Here is a 16,042-nt window from a genome sequence, read left to right on the forward strand (position 1 = left end):
TTCTGTTGTACACACTACTGGTGTAGACTGAACCTGATGACAGTCAACTTACTGTTCTTAACTCATATTTTGTTAATTCTGTTGTACACACTACTGGTGCAAACTGAACCTGATGACACTCAATTTACTGTTCTTAACTAATATTTTGTTAATTCTGTTGTACACACTACTGGTGTAGACTTAACCTGATGACACTCATCTTACTGTTCTTAACTCATATTTTGTTAATACTGTTGTACACACTACTGTGTAGACTGAACCTGATGACACTCAACTTACTGTTCTTAACTCATATTTTGTTAATTCTGTTGTACACACTACTGGTGTAGACTGAACCTGATGACACTTGACTTACAGTTGGGACTGATTTATGTCTAAAGTTCAGACAACTAAACCATAATTCACACTTAGTTACATATAGTGATTTCTCATTCTAATTTTGTTTCAAAAATTAATATACTACATGGAAGTTATATGATAATTAACAATGTATATTTCTTTCCCATTTTATCGAGAACATCTTGAAATAAGGAGTACAGTCAGTTACACATTATTTCTGCCATTAATAATATAGTGGAAATATTTAAAATAGCATTTAAATTATGTGGTGCTGGATAATGCATACAGCATGAAAAAAGTGGCCTTGACATCCATTTCAAACGTTTGGTTAAACGTGAAAAACTTACAGGAACACTACGTCACAACTGAACAACGAATATTGCCGGATGGCATTTTTCGTATAAGTTACAAGTTGGACTGCAGCCAACAACAGATTTTTTTTTTTACATTGTGGAAACTTTTTCGTAGTAAATTCATTTTACCAACCAGTACAAAAATGTTTCTTAGTACATCAACTTACAGCCTATAAAGATTATTATTTTATGTTGAGAATAGTAACTTTTCAACTTAACGTAATATAGTATTAATATTATTGGTAATTAATATGTAGTTAAAAGTTTTAAAACTTTAAACTAAAACTAAACTAAAGCAACCAGTTAACTTGAAATTTGAAAGTCAATAGTGCATAACGTTAACTTAAAATTATTATTTTTTCTAATACAACAAATACTAACCTTTTGCAATGACAATGTTACTCTCTAACGTTAATGTAAAATTATTATTATCTACTGAAATGATAATTTAACTCAGTCCCTGTACAATCACGTTGTCGTACAAGAACTTCCACCGCCCATAATCACTGCGATTGCCCTGACACCTAATGACTAGAAGATGAACTAGGAAAATACTAAAATCTAACGCAGTGCGACTAAAATGATATGATGATATATTAAGCTAAAATAAACAAAAACAGATGTAAAACTAACCATAAGTAGCAGTAAACTGTATTGCGTTTATGAAATATAGTTATAATAAGGATTTTATGTATTGTGTTTATATAATACAAGTTTTTTATTCCTAAAATCAACTTTATCTATTAAACTTATTTTCATTTAATTTCACCACATTTTTTTTTAATAGTAAAATAATCCCTTCCCTTTCTTCATTATAAATCAAAAACGTCCTTTTTGTCCAAATAATGACTACAATGAGCACATGCATTGAAATACGGTGAAGTTTGTTGAATTGGTTTCCAAAGTTAATTCTCAAAAGTCTGCTAAACGGTTCTCCGGGCATTTCATTACATGGCACCTCCTAGAAAACATTTCTCGACGTTTCGTATTTGTATTTATGGCAAAGCTACCAAGACTATTTGCCCCGTCCTCACCCAAAGCTCCGCCATAGGGCCAACTCGCGTCCTCGTTTTAAGTGATATTTCAATGTTTTTTTTAAATAGAATGATGTGTAAGTCACAGTAATTTCGCTGTAAGAATAAATCAACAAAGTATGACTTCAATGGATTTTGCTTAAAGAAACTTTCAAACAAGTAGAAAGATGGAGAGAAACGGAAGTAACCCGAAACGTCGAGATGAACCAACTGTCGCTACCACAGGTTGTTATTGCCCGTAAAAAACAACTTCGTCAGACACCACAGAGACGCAGCCAAGACGTTCAATTAAGAAGTACAAAGATACGTTTTCTCGCAGAATTTCACACATTCATTCTTAGACGAACAAATCTGAATAAAGCTTATATCTACATAAACGGTTAAGTGTACATTAAGTGCCATATTCCTAACTTGGTAATATATGCGTTGATTTCACAACATCTTTCATATGTGTGTCTATCACCACTTTGCCCTAACTAAGCTTGGCCATTTATGATTTTTAAGGTATAGTTTCAACATCATTGTTTATATATATATATATATATATATACATTTATGTTCTACTAATGTCGATTTAAACAAAAAAAGTAGTTGAAATATGATCGTTAATTTTTAGGAATAATCGTGAATAAATGAAACTTTTCTATCAATACGCTACAAACCTTATTTATCATTGCAGCGTTTGTACAACTGCTTTTCATAAAAATGTACTATAACATCTACATCTTACCACTCCTTCGACCCATCCTACGCCACCACAAAACCGTTACCATGCCAACCAAGGTGTTAAAACATAACTGTTCAACAATACCAATCTCGCACACGTGAAATAAACCAACAGCTGCACTCTACATCTCACGTACACAGTTAAAGGTCAAACTGTATTATTCTAAATAGAATATTGTTATATGGCATTGAAGTCGTCAATACAATGTACTGTTTCTTCATTTATATATGCGTTTGTGTGCGTGCGAGCTTCCCGCATTTCACAATGTCGTTTAAATTAAAATTTAAAGAAATGTTATATTATTACTTATAAAAACAGGAAACTAATATACATTGGCGGATGTATACCCACACATACATACATACACTGAATCATACTTTTTAGTTGTGTCAAAATTTCGTTTATTCCGTGTACAAAATCGTGGTTTCATCAAAAATTAAAATATTTTCGCAATAATAAAAGTAGCGATGTTTCAGATATTACGTTACACTACTTATCTGGAAACCAAGAACTACAGATTTTATAAAACAAGATACCGCTTTAAAATGTACGGTTTATAAGCCTATAGGAAAACTATGAGAATTTAACTGTTATAAAATAAAGTTATCTACAGATATTTATATAAAAATGGCTTAATGGTTTTCAAGTAGTTCGCCGACTTAGGCTTTTAAATCGTTAATTTTAAAACATTATACTGTATATACATAAATAGCGTTTCACAGTCTTTTGTTTTTCATTGTCCAGCATAACTGATAAGTTATGGTACTGAACGAAACGCTTTTTTTGGCAGCGAGTTGTGGGAGTTAAAAGATTGTAAAGCCGCATGAACAAATTACGATGAATATGGAATAAAAAAAAAATGCAGTTGACTTGATTTTTATGACAAAATAACATTTTATTTTCTTCTCATAAATGTACTACCCCAAAATTAAAAGTCTACAAAAAAGCTCCGAACATTAAAGACAGGAAAATATTTAACATGTTTTACCCGAATCTGTGAGCCAATGTCGTTGTTATCGCAACGGCTCAATCACGAGCACCAATTAAAATTAAGGATTAAAGCTTAATAACTAACACTATTTTCTTTCGACACGACAAATATGGCTATATGTTTATAAAATCACTCACGACCTGAACACAATTCAAAAATACCTACTTTTTTTTATTCCATGCGAAGAAGGAAATAGTTATTTTAAGTATTTTGTATCGTTAGGTACAATATAAACCTGTAAAAAAAAAAGAAACCATGTTCACAGGTGCCCGCAGAGTTCAAGATATCCAAGCTAACAAGAATGTTCAGGTAAAAATGAAAGAAATTTTTATGGGTTCAATGATAAAATGTACGTGTTTTAGACACCATTAAAACCTATAACACACATTTAGAACATTAGCTACAGCTCTTCCCATAAAAAAAATAATATTTTTTTGGTGGTCTTTTACAATAGGTTGACAACAAACTGCTTCAGTGACGAAAACGTGACAAGTGGCTCACGTGCGAACTTACAATTACATGATTTGTTTTTTAAGCACAAAGATACCTAGTGGGCTGTCTACGATGTGCCCACCGCAGATATCTAACCCCGATTTTTAGCTTTGTAAACCCTCAAGCTTACCGCAGAGCCACCGGTGGCCACTTAAGTAGAAACTTCTAACATGCGCCTCTTTCACAAGCACGTGTCGCGATGATCAGACTGTCAAGTTCCTAAGGTTGACATGAATAAGCTTATCTTTATTAAACTTTTCAAGCGCCACTATGCGGTAGCGTAAATCCGAGGTTATTTATCCTTCTAATCACACATCGAAATTATATTCACGATAAATTAATTAGTTTTATTTCAAAAATCGATTACATGCAACTTGGATCACCTGTCTCAATCCGTCGCACAAGTTATCGAAATATCTCCGGGTTTTAATCCTGAGAATGGATTCAAATGAAAATTCAAGTAACTGGGTATATTACAAGTTCGATAAATCACTCTAAAGTAAGCAGTGTTAAAGAATTTACAGTAATCCTGTAGTACTTCAGAATAATGAAAAATATAATTTTATTCAAAATGAATGAGTTTATATTCGTATAAAATACACATCAAGACAGACACTGTCGTAACTTTCATTCTTCATATAACTCTTAATATATATTTATAAGTGCGCCTAGAAATACATAGTTATATATATATTAATGATTAACTTACCGTTGCAATGGCGAATTATTAATCACATCTTCAGAATAACGAAGTATCCAACTTGTAACTCTATCTTCTTCTGTTCCTCTTTCTTTTCGACTATTCTCATAAAAACCCAGCAATCTTTCAGACAGCATATGTGATGAAACATTACTATAACACAAAGCATCTGAGTACTTTACCCTAAAGTGTTCCAATTATAGGATTACAGAAAGATGAACCACTAATGTCAATTTAATGATTGCTACGTTCTTTATTTTTTTCTACCAAGACGTCAGTTTCTGTCGCATGCAACAGTTGTCGAATAAACTTGTAGATACAAAATGTTTGGTCTAGAACATCTGTACCAAACACGCCGGTTACTTAAAAAACTTATGGCCTTTTGCCAGACTATAATTAACTGGTAAAACAACCGACTGGTTCGTTTTAAATATCACCATCAGTTTATTTTTGATGTTACAAAAATAACGTAAACCGACAACATATATATATCAAACATTCTTGAAAGCGAGGAATGCGATTCGCGAGGAAAAGGTATTCACGTAGAAACGTTCGAGGTTCTTCAGGTTGAAACGTCGTCACCTGATGAGCTCAAACAGGTGGATGAAGTTTGGTTAACGTTACAGGTTGAAAATAGGACATCTTTTTACATACGGAATTTAGAGATAATTTTTAATCGTCTACAAGACAAACACGATGAATTAAGTTTTTCCGAAATGTTGTGTAAGTTAAAAAACCACCACCAACAACAACAAAAAAGTGCACATGTTATACTTTTGTAAAATCAAATTTAAGTTATCCTTTGACAATGATTGCATTAAAAAAGTGTACCCATATCATTAAGTCGTCAATAAAGTGATAACTGGATACCACTGAGTACTAAAATATTCACGGCCAAAGTTGTGCATTATTTTTTGTATATAATTAACTTCAAAATTTTAACAAAAAGCTTTCTTGAAACGCTTAAAATGCATGTTATCGTATTGGTTAACCTTGTTTTAGTTAATTTTCACACAAAGCTACTCGAGGAATATAACGTCTGCGTTAGCCTTCCTAATTTAGAAGTGCCAGGCTATAGCGAAAGTAGCGTCACCTACCGACAACTCTGGGGCTACTCTTTACCAACGAAAAGTAGGATTGACCGTCACATTATAATGCCCCCACGATTGAAAGTGCGAGGCATGTTCGGTGACAGGCTTCGAACCCGCGATTTACAGCTTACGAACAGATCGTCGTAACCACCAGGCTTTGTCAAGCGTACACATCGAATACGTAACGTAATGTTGACTAAAGATGTACAATCGGAATTTCTACGCCTTTTTATATTCTTAAGAAAGTCGGATACTGTTGAGCACGTTCATTCACACTCGTGTAAAAGTACACTGTCCTTAATGGGTCTGTGGTGATAATAAAATTTAATATTTAACAGAAGTTTTTGTTGTTTTGTTCCGTTTGCACATGGTCATATGTTTTGTGTATTTTTTTTAATTCTACGGTAAAAATGCCTTGTATAAACAATCAAACGAAAAAGTAAATAAATAAAACAGCGTTTTCTGTTAAATTTTCTAAAATCCCAAAGACCAAAAGAACGCATTAAGGACGGCATACTGCTACACAAGTGTCATTTCCGGCAGAGTTTACATCGATTTAACGTTAATCAATACGTTGAACCGCATCCAAGAACAATTAAAAAAAAAAAAAAACGAAACCGAGGGCGTTTTGACTGTCGTAATGTAATCAGAAGCTAGTAGAGCCCTTCTATTTGTTCAGTTACCCTACTTATGTTTTTATTTGTGCTTCATATTCAATGTCTCTTCTCTCTGATTCTACAAAAATAAAAAAATGGTGAAAAAAAATATGAAGTTGTTTGATCGTTTGTTTTAGCGCAAAGCCAACTGGGCTATCTACACTCGGTCAACCACTGCGGGGAATTAAACCCCCAGATTTTAGCGTCGCAAATCCGCAAACTTGCCGCTGACCAAATGAAGGAAAAAAAATATGAAGTATAATTCAACTGTCGAAACACAACGAGTCAACAATCAAAACAGAAAATAAAGTGTCTATCAGTTGTGATTGGTTGAAAAACGTATTTAAATAAATATGAAAAATATAATGAAACAAAAGAGATACAACGTTGGTAACTATTGTTTGTTACGGCTAATGAATTTATCTAAATTCTAAACAAAAGTAACAGCATTTTAATAAAATTATTTAACGTAACAAACAACTAAGCCAATCACAGGTACCTGTATTAAGCCTAATAACAGGCTTTGGGCTTATTTTAAACCTAACAGCACTTTACTGAGACTGTTTAAGCATAATAAGTAAATTATTTAGCATAATAAGTAACTAGGCCAATCACAGGTATCTGTATTAAGCCTAATAACAGGCTTTAGGCTTATTTTAAACATAACAACACTTTACTGAAATTGTTTAGGCATAATAAGCAACTGGAGAAATTACAGGTGTCTATACCTATAACTACGTTAAGTCTAATAAGCAAAATAATAAGGCTTAGCGGGGAAAAAAGTGAATACATCCCACAGATACATAAAGTTTGGATGTCTTAAACTTAGCGCCTTTCACAATAAATGAAGCTTCTCGGGTGAATCACTTCAAGGATGTAAAATATGCGTAAAAAGCAGATAAAAGTAATGAACACAAATAATAAGAATTGGAAAAGGTGATACGGAGCTTACTGTGTTGTTCCAGTTTCAATTTACTCCTTTTTTTTAGGATCTTTATAATCTCTGTAGAAAAACTTCTAAATCTTTAGTAAAAAAAAAAGATACAAATAAAGTATCAAAGTAACTTTAAAAGAAACGGCAAACTGTTATTAATATCCCAGAAAATAAGTACGCGATTTCAATCATAGTTATTACATATAATACTTACGATCACTACAAATGAGATTAGAATATTAAAGTATCATCTTTTCATCTTGAAATAAAAAACAATAATGATTTTCTGATAAAGCTGCTATACTCGTGGAAAAATGTCTGGATAACTTTAACAAAGTCAGAAAATGTTTCCGTTTTAACAATATTATCCAACTGGTTAATTAAAAAGAGAGGCTGAAATTTATTTTAGACATTTTACTTGCGTAACCGTATGTTTTAATCAATGTAAGCAGAATACAGATTACTTACTCAAGTAAGACCAATCACAGTCCGTTGAGAAACGCCGATCTCCAATCAGGAATTGTATAATTAAAAACTTCTAGTCTTACTCCTTCCATTCAATCATTTTCTAGAAAAAACAAGATCAAGCCATAAGTCAAATTATCTCTGCGATGAATTGCTTTATTTCCCCGAAAGGGGACCGAAGACCGACTGTAGGGGTCACCTGTTTTAACCACTCGCACCACAATACAGTAGTGTGTTGTCTGTCAGTAGACACTAAAATGACGTCACATTGCAATATGTAAAGTCGGTGAAACGTGCGCATGTCACGAATCACGAGAAGAAATATGCACTCTGTAAAGTACAACATAGTATGACATATAAACTTCAAAAGCAAGAAATAAAAATACTTGTTGCTCTTAATTTTGGTTTTATTTACTCTTAACAGAATGTTTACGGGGACCTTTCGGAAGTACATCTAGCGTATACATATTCTCCAGAGACCTCGAGAATTCTTTGCAGTGATAGACAAGTTTCTTGTTTTGCAGGATATTTGCAAGCAAACTGTGTAAAATTCATTATAAACCGTGCGTGCATATACAAGTGTTTATACTAGTGATTCTTCGTATATCACACTGACAGTATCACTACACGGTCAAGTATGGAAATGTCTATGCTTTTTCAATCTTTTAAAATGGCGAAAAGAAACTAATGCGGTTTTCTACCGTTGACTCTTGTTACTTGCCAGCTTCGAGGGTAAGACTAACTTGCTGGTTCGCAAGTTTTGAGAATGATAGTAATTAAAATAATAAATATAGATAAATAAACAATCGGCGATTACAATTACAAAATAAAATAACGGTATGTTATTAATTCTTGTCGTAAACATCTGGCTACTAAATAACTCAAATAACATTGATAACGAGTGTATGTCACTTGCTTAACCTGGTTCACACCATAACAGTTGTTGTTAATGAAAACTGATGATACGTGTGTATGTTGCACCAAGACCGTTACTGTGTCTTTTGTATCCCAGTAGGCCTGATGGGCCCTGATATTAGATGGAAGGTCTTGTCAACACTGGATATGGTAGATGTAGTGAGGTTGACACAGTGTAACATATTTTCTTGCCTTTACTCATTAGTTACTAGCACTACTGTGTGTCTATTTCTCTTAAAACGTGTTTGTTTCAGGGCAAAGTTACAGAATAGGGTATATCTGTGTTGTCATCTTCTAAGTGATCGAAGCCTGAATTTTAGCGTTATAAGCTTTCAAGCATACTATAGAGCCAAAAGGATAGCATTCAGTTCAACAAACTGTGGAATATTAAAGCACTATTTTTCCAGTGTTTTTTTTATATAATTCACAGCAGTATCAAAATCAAGTGTTCACGACAGATGTAAAGGTTTCACAGAAGGTTGTCGCGGAGATTCTCTTCGAGCAAGCATTATACGAATAGTTCCAGGAGTCTTGCTACGTCAGCAAGTACGTGAAGGGCGTTAATTGTTTATTGAAACAGGTGACTGTATAAAATTATCACTGTCTTTAAACAAAGACTTCTTCAACAATGAGAAATCATTTTGTTTACCATTCGGTGTAAATGAATGTTACCACCAGCAAGAAGTTTGGCCTAATTCCCAGTTATTAATCATAACATTTTGTCAGAATATAATTTATGCAAATAAAACCTGAAAACAAATTCATAGAGGTTGAGGAAAATACATTATTACCATCTGAAAGCTATTTAAATTCAAAATATAAGTTCAGTGGTTTTACATTCCTAACGAAGTGAAAAAGCTAGATTTCATAGTCAACAAGTGAAACATATAAATGGACCGCGTACAAAAGTTGTGACATAAGAGTAGAGGTGTAGGTATGCAAGAACTGTTAAATTTCTTTATTACTAAATGTAGAGAGAAGATACAACAGAACACGGAGGCCAGAAAGCTGGCAGATTACATCAGTCATCTGAACAATGAGACCTCATTAGAGTTAGTATAACTTTCACCGGTGCTTCTTTTTTCAAGTCAATCACACAACTCCTGTTTGTGTAAGATTTGCTGTATATATTTTAAATGTATTGTTCCCGGAAAGTGGGTTACTTGTCTGTCAGTCAGTCATTTTACACTAAAACGACGTCACATAAGAGAAGCTCAACGTTGCAATTTGTATTGTCGTGAAGTCACTGAAACACGCAAATGCCATGAATCACGAGAAGAATAATGCACTCTGTAGGCTACAACACAGCATGACATATTAAATTCAAAATCATGAAATATGAATATCTGTTACTCTTATTTTTGGTTTTATTTACTCTTGAAACAGAACATTAACAACACGCATTAAACTCCTCAAGTTATGACCATTTGTTCCTACCGTACAGGCGTGAGTAAAGCCTACTCAACTTAGCATGTTTCGATTTTCAAAAATGTCACCATTATTAAAACACTTAGACAAAAAGTTAATTCTACAGAACTTTCCGGAAAGTGCGGACAAATAACTCAGTTGCTACTTCATGCTTATGCGGAAGTAACAATCTCATGAATAAGAAAACTATTGAAACTCTGGCCTACCTGCAAAAACCTACCAGCTGGAAAATCCCAATGCAGCACGCACCTGACATAATGACCACATTAACTCTGTATGCATGGGGAACGGGAGATCGATCGCCATGCAAACAGAACGTAAAATGCCAAACACATGTGGACCTTTATATGGTTCCTAAAAGCAAGAATGCCTCGTGGTGTTCTCCACGGGGTTAATTCAGTCTGCAGCATTGTTCTATTGGTACAAAGAAGAACGTACGAACACATACACGATTCACCACGAGCTAACACGTACATATTTCGTCACGTGACTCCAACGGTTACATCTGCTGCTCGTATAGTTCTGCTACAGGTTATAAATTATTCCCCTCCCCTACACCATACACTGGTAAAAAGAACGACATGCTTGCATTACGTATATTAGTGAGCGATTATACTGGAAATCAAATAATGAAGGAAACGTTACATCGTTTGTTTGTTTTTCAATTTCGCGCAAAGCTACACGAGGGCTATCTGCGCTAGCCGTCCCAAATTTAGCAGTGTAAGACTTGAGGGAGGGCAGCTAGTCATCACCACCCACCGCCAACTCTTGGGCTACTCTTTTACCAACGAATAGTGGGATTGACCGTCACATTATAACGCCCCCACGGCTGAAAGGGCGAGCATGTTTGGTGCGAGACGGATTCGAACCCGCGACTCTCAGATTGCGAGTCAAGTGCCTTAACCACCTGGCCATGCCGGGCCATGTTACATCGTAATTTCTACAATACATTTTCAGCCTAAATCACGCGAATTGCAATCTGTTTACGTTATTCTAAGAACCCGTGATTTAATGCAAGGAAGAATACGTTGTATGTCAACCACACCAGACTTGCTATGTCCTGTGCCGACGAGACCTTTCGAATAATACCATGCATGGCTCATCAGGCTGGCTGGAAATACAAGCACAATAGTGGTCTAGGCGCTACATACATAATCAGCTTTCATAAATAACGACTTTCATGGTGTGAATCATGTTAAGCATGTGAACAGCAATTATCATTATTTTCGTTTAAGTCACAAATCAGTTTTTTTACGGTAGGAATTAATTATAATACATTATTGTTTTTTAACTGATTATTTAGGCTCTAGGACACAACAACGGGATCTAGGTCGGTCGCCTTCTCGACCTGTTTCTATAGAACAGTTAAAAAAAAACGGTATTACAAGTTAATTAATACATACACCTTCACCCACTTTCTGTAATTAATGTATAATGCATAAAGAAATAGAAGTATTGAAATAACTGCGAAAAACGGTGACCAAGCTATGGGTAATTCTGTTTGTTTCACAGCAAAACCACACTGAGATATCCACCGCGAGGAATCGAGCCCCGGATTTTGGCGTTGTAAGTCTGTAAACTTACCGCTGTCCCACCGAAGACCTAATGGGTTGTTACTTAACAGAAAATCCTGATAGATGTCACAGGCCTTTATTTAATTTTGATAAGCAGGCGTAACAACTGCGTAAGTGTATTTCCTTTTTATATTTTTTTAAACAAAAATTGTTATATATTTTGCAATATTTACAAGACAATTGTTGGTAAAAATCTCACAATTCAAACACGATAGATACATTTATAAAAGCAATCGTGAAATCATATCACAAAAACTACACTGATTTAGATGTTTACATATACATTTGTGTGATAAAAGCCACAACACGAAGGTCTCTTACCTGACTCTCTCTTAATTTACCTTTCCTGTTGATACCGGTGTACACATAGGTGTAAACACGTTTACAGCGCTGCACTGAACGGCCATCCGCTAATAATCACAGCGCCATCTCGCGGGCAGTTGCTTTGTTACCCGTATCAAACCTACAAACGCCGCCAACTTGAAACAAAATTAAGAAACATACTCTAATTTTGTCAATAACTGTTTTTTTAATGCCCTAAAGATCTGATTCAGATATTGTCCATAAGTACTTTACTGAGCTTTCTAATAAACATTTACTTTGACTGTTGTGCTATATTTCATATATAAGACCCATGAACCTACTTTATTTTAATTTTCAAACAGAAAAATCCATACATAAATTTTTCTAACACATTTCATTATTTGGAGGTTGTGGAGAACGTAAGTTACAGCGTACAAACGTTTATTTTAAATGTTACAAGGGTCAGGCGTGGCCTTGTGGTTAGCATGCTGTAGATCAGAAGATACAAGGTTCGAACCTCAGATCCGTTTTTTTTTACATTTTTTTTTTACACAATAAAACATCCTTCGTCCAACGAATAACTTTTCCAGTTATTCAACAAACATTTTACTACCCACTAATTGAGGGGGGGGGGGTATTTGTAACGCTTACGTACCCTCAAAATTCACCCAGGCCAGACCTTCGCTGTATTTCCTGATTTCGCTATGGATCACTGATCAGAAACAGTAAATGGAAACTATAATTATGAAATTAAAAAACACAAAGGTGGGTGAAAATGTTTCAAGAATACTTAAACAGAATGCCTTAGCCAGCTAACAGGAAGTTCGTGTTCCTAATACTTTCTGTTGTATAATACAGTGGAATATTTATTTTTCGTCGTTGTTGTTAAGCGCAAAGCTACACAATGGGCTATCTGTGTTGTGCCCATCACGGGTAACGAAACCAGGTCTCTAGTGTTATAAGCCTACAGACTTGCGCAATGTTTTGTAAGTCAACAAAATTCAATGAAACAACTGTTCAGAAGGTTATGGGTTAGAAAGTATGGACTCGGAACAATGAAAATTTGACAAGTTTCATGCCTGCTATTGGATAAAATTTACCATTTTTGTTTGTTTAATGGATTTCGAGCTAGCCCTCCTTAATTTTGAACTGACAGACTGGAGCAGTAGTTCTCATATTTCATATTTCGCGGACCACCTTTTATATTTTTTTTTATCTTGGCGTATCACAATGGCATCTATACAATGTACTACCGTTTCCGTTCAGTAATTATACAATCTTCCCACAGACAACCTCAGGGAAGTCCAAAACTACAGAATGAGAACTTCTGGACTAGAGGGAAAACACACTGTCAACGCACCCACCGCCAATTCTTAAACTACTCTTGTAAGACCGTAAAGTGGGGTTTGACCGTCACTCTTATAACACACCTACGGCGTGAGTAGTTTTCTTTTTTTTTTTTTGCAGTAACGAAACGCAAACCATTGTTTCACGATTGGGGCCACCAGTATCGAAGAAAAAACTTTGACTATTTAACAACGTTTGTCACGTACAGAGGGCTCCTTTAATATCAATTTTTATTTAACTGCTTATGTCAGCTCCTTTCTCCTCGTGCTGAAACAGAAGTTAAGTTATTCTTTACATGTGTCACGAACACTTCATATACGTCTTCATTGTTATTTCTACCATTACGCAACTCTTTGCCATTAACGAGAAAGAAACTATTTAGACGGAGAGCACGCGCTACATTCGCGACGTCTATTGTTTGGCGACTAATTTTCCATGAAGTAAGTACGTGCATGTCAAATATTAGCGATACTCTCTCACGAGACAATCAGTACCTTTACACCACATACGAATTAGTGTTATGTAGCATATACCAATCATATTCATCTGTCGCTGAACCTTTTTTTTTGTTTTTTACCCACGTATACATTGCCTTTATACAAGAAGCTCGTAATGTTCGTAATTAGCTTACATGTATGCATTTCAAACGCTTTTAGGAAAAATTACCAATGAATCATAGCTTATATATACTGCGAACCGTGGTGTCTGTCCAAGCGTTCCTCTGTCTCCTGTTTGAAAAGCTGCGCACGCAGGCAAAGTTTAACAAACATTTTTGAAATGATGGGAGAACAGGCATGAATAATGTTGATAACAAATTATATTTCACAAGCAGGATATTCTACACTACATTGTTAGGAATTAATCACACTATCATTCACATATCAAAATGTGACGTAACTTAAAGAATAAAAATGTAGATTTACCGTATGATTTTGTTGAGTAACTCTTAACATGACTGAAATGCCAAACAATTACTTTACGCGGTGGGCGGTATAAGTAGCTCAGAACTTTGGCTCTGACTGAAACCAAGAGTGTAATACAATTAATCTTTTTAAAGCCCATGAAATAATTTAAATTGATAAATTAACTTAAATTTTTCCGTCACTGTGAACGGGTACTATTTATTGTATGACATAAAAACACACACGTGACACAAGACTGATGGGTGGAGGGCACCATAACTGTGCCAGCCCGCTAAATAATTCTAAGCAACATATTTATACCTGCCAAAAAATGTGTAGCTCTGACAAAAGAAAGGTACTCAATGTTTTAGACTGGTAAATGTATTCAATTTTGTTTTCCTGAAATGCACTTTGTATATGAGTTAGTTCACAAATTCGAGAATTCCAAGAAACCAGATGTCTTAAAATTGTACAACACATTTTCTAAAAAACTTCAAACGAAGTTACATATGGATTACGAGCCACATACGAAGAGACCCGAGTATTTAGATAAAGATTGCTCTGAAATAAACGTTAGTACAATATATATATCTTGTAATGATGATTTTATCGTGTTAACCTAAATGAAACGCGCCCTCTATACACTTTATTTAAAATCGATGTTCTCTAGCTATTACAAATAATTTCTTCGATTTGTTTTTTTTTTTAATATATGAAACAACTTACTGAATTAACCCGCGTATTTGCTTCCCTGGATGTTAAATATGTTAGGGCTACGGTAGAGCTCCGTAAAATATTTTAATCCAGTACGCATCTGGGCAACAACTAACGTGTTTATCTTTAGGTGTACAAACCTATAGCGCTCCGAGTTCAGCGAGGCGTATTATTTCATATTTCAGCAACTCAATACCAGGAGTGCTCACAGTCGGTTATACATTATAAAATTACTCAGGGAATTTTTTTAAGAGGCTCGTATAAACTTTTATAGATCACTATCACGCGCACCTGCAGCTGTCTTGCGTGTTGGATTCTTCCGTGTAAGAAAACCAACCGAGCGCGTGCAAACAACAGCAAGAGTTTTATCGTCAAAGGTGCTTCTTTGCCATACCTGTTCGTCACGCAAGGAAGCAGAACTCCCCCCCCCCCCCCAATCACAGATATCACCGACGATACGTAAATAGAAAGTCTATGTTACTGGTTAGAGGGTAGTGGTGAAAAGAATGAAGTTTTAATGTAAACCGGTAAATATATATATATATATATATATGTATGTATGATATTTCAAAGTTCTTTCCAGCACACAGGTATTAATTTTTGAAATACAAAATCAAAGTAGTAGTTGTATTTCCAACTGTTCACAGAACTATTTGTAATGCGATTTATATTTATGGGTTAAAATGCTGAACTGATAGTAGTGCCATTTTTGAGTTTTGACCAAATTTATATATATATATAATTACACAGCATTTTTCAAAACACTGCGTTCTGAGATTCTTCTTAATGTTTTATACAACTGGGTTAATTATTTGTTTTTTAATAAGTATTTGTAGTAAAACTAGAAATCTAGCAAGGATTCTGTTTATTATGTACATCAGTAGCCTATACCAGTATTAATTTACTTTCAGAATCCAATTTGGAATAAACATCTGCTAGCAATATAATGATGAACAGAAAAATCATGTGATGTAGATACACATTAAGGCATTACAGGATATAGGCTTTGATGTGATGTAGATACACATTAAGGCATTACAGGATATAGGCTTTGATGTGATGTAGATACACATTAAG

General features: G+C 34.6%; 1 protein-coding gene across 9 annotated transcripts in view; it reads right to left on the reverse strand.

Annotated features, from left to right (window-relative positions):
* LOC106463829 (neurocalcin homolog) overlaps positions 1 to 16,042 on the reverse strand; it is a 48,454-nt gene that overhangs the window by 19,981 nt on the left and 12,431 nt on the right. For 3 of the 9 annotated variants that reach the window (XR_002611578.1, XM_013923909.2, XM_022391452.1), the window contains exon 2: positions 7,786 to 7,885. The gene's annotated coding sequence lies outside the window, so the exon portion shown is untranslated. Of the gene's footprint in view, positions 1 to 1,073; positions 1,226 to 4,645; positions 4,806 to 7,785; positions 7,886 to 10,331; positions 10,347 to 16,042 lie in introns of those variants that run through there. The other 6 variants (XM_022391453.1, XM_022391449.1, XM_022391451.1 and 3 more) reach the window with 5 other exon arrangements.

This window comes from Limulus polyphemus, unplaced genomic scaffold (assembly GCF_000517525.1).
Source record: "Limulus polyphemus unplaced genomic scaffold, Limulus_polyphemus-2.1.2 Scaffold1495, whole genome shotgun sequence".
Classification (NCBI taxonomy): domain Eukaryota; kingdom Metazoa; phylum Arthropoda; class Merostomata; order Xiphosura; family Limulidae; genus Limulus; species Limulus polyphemus.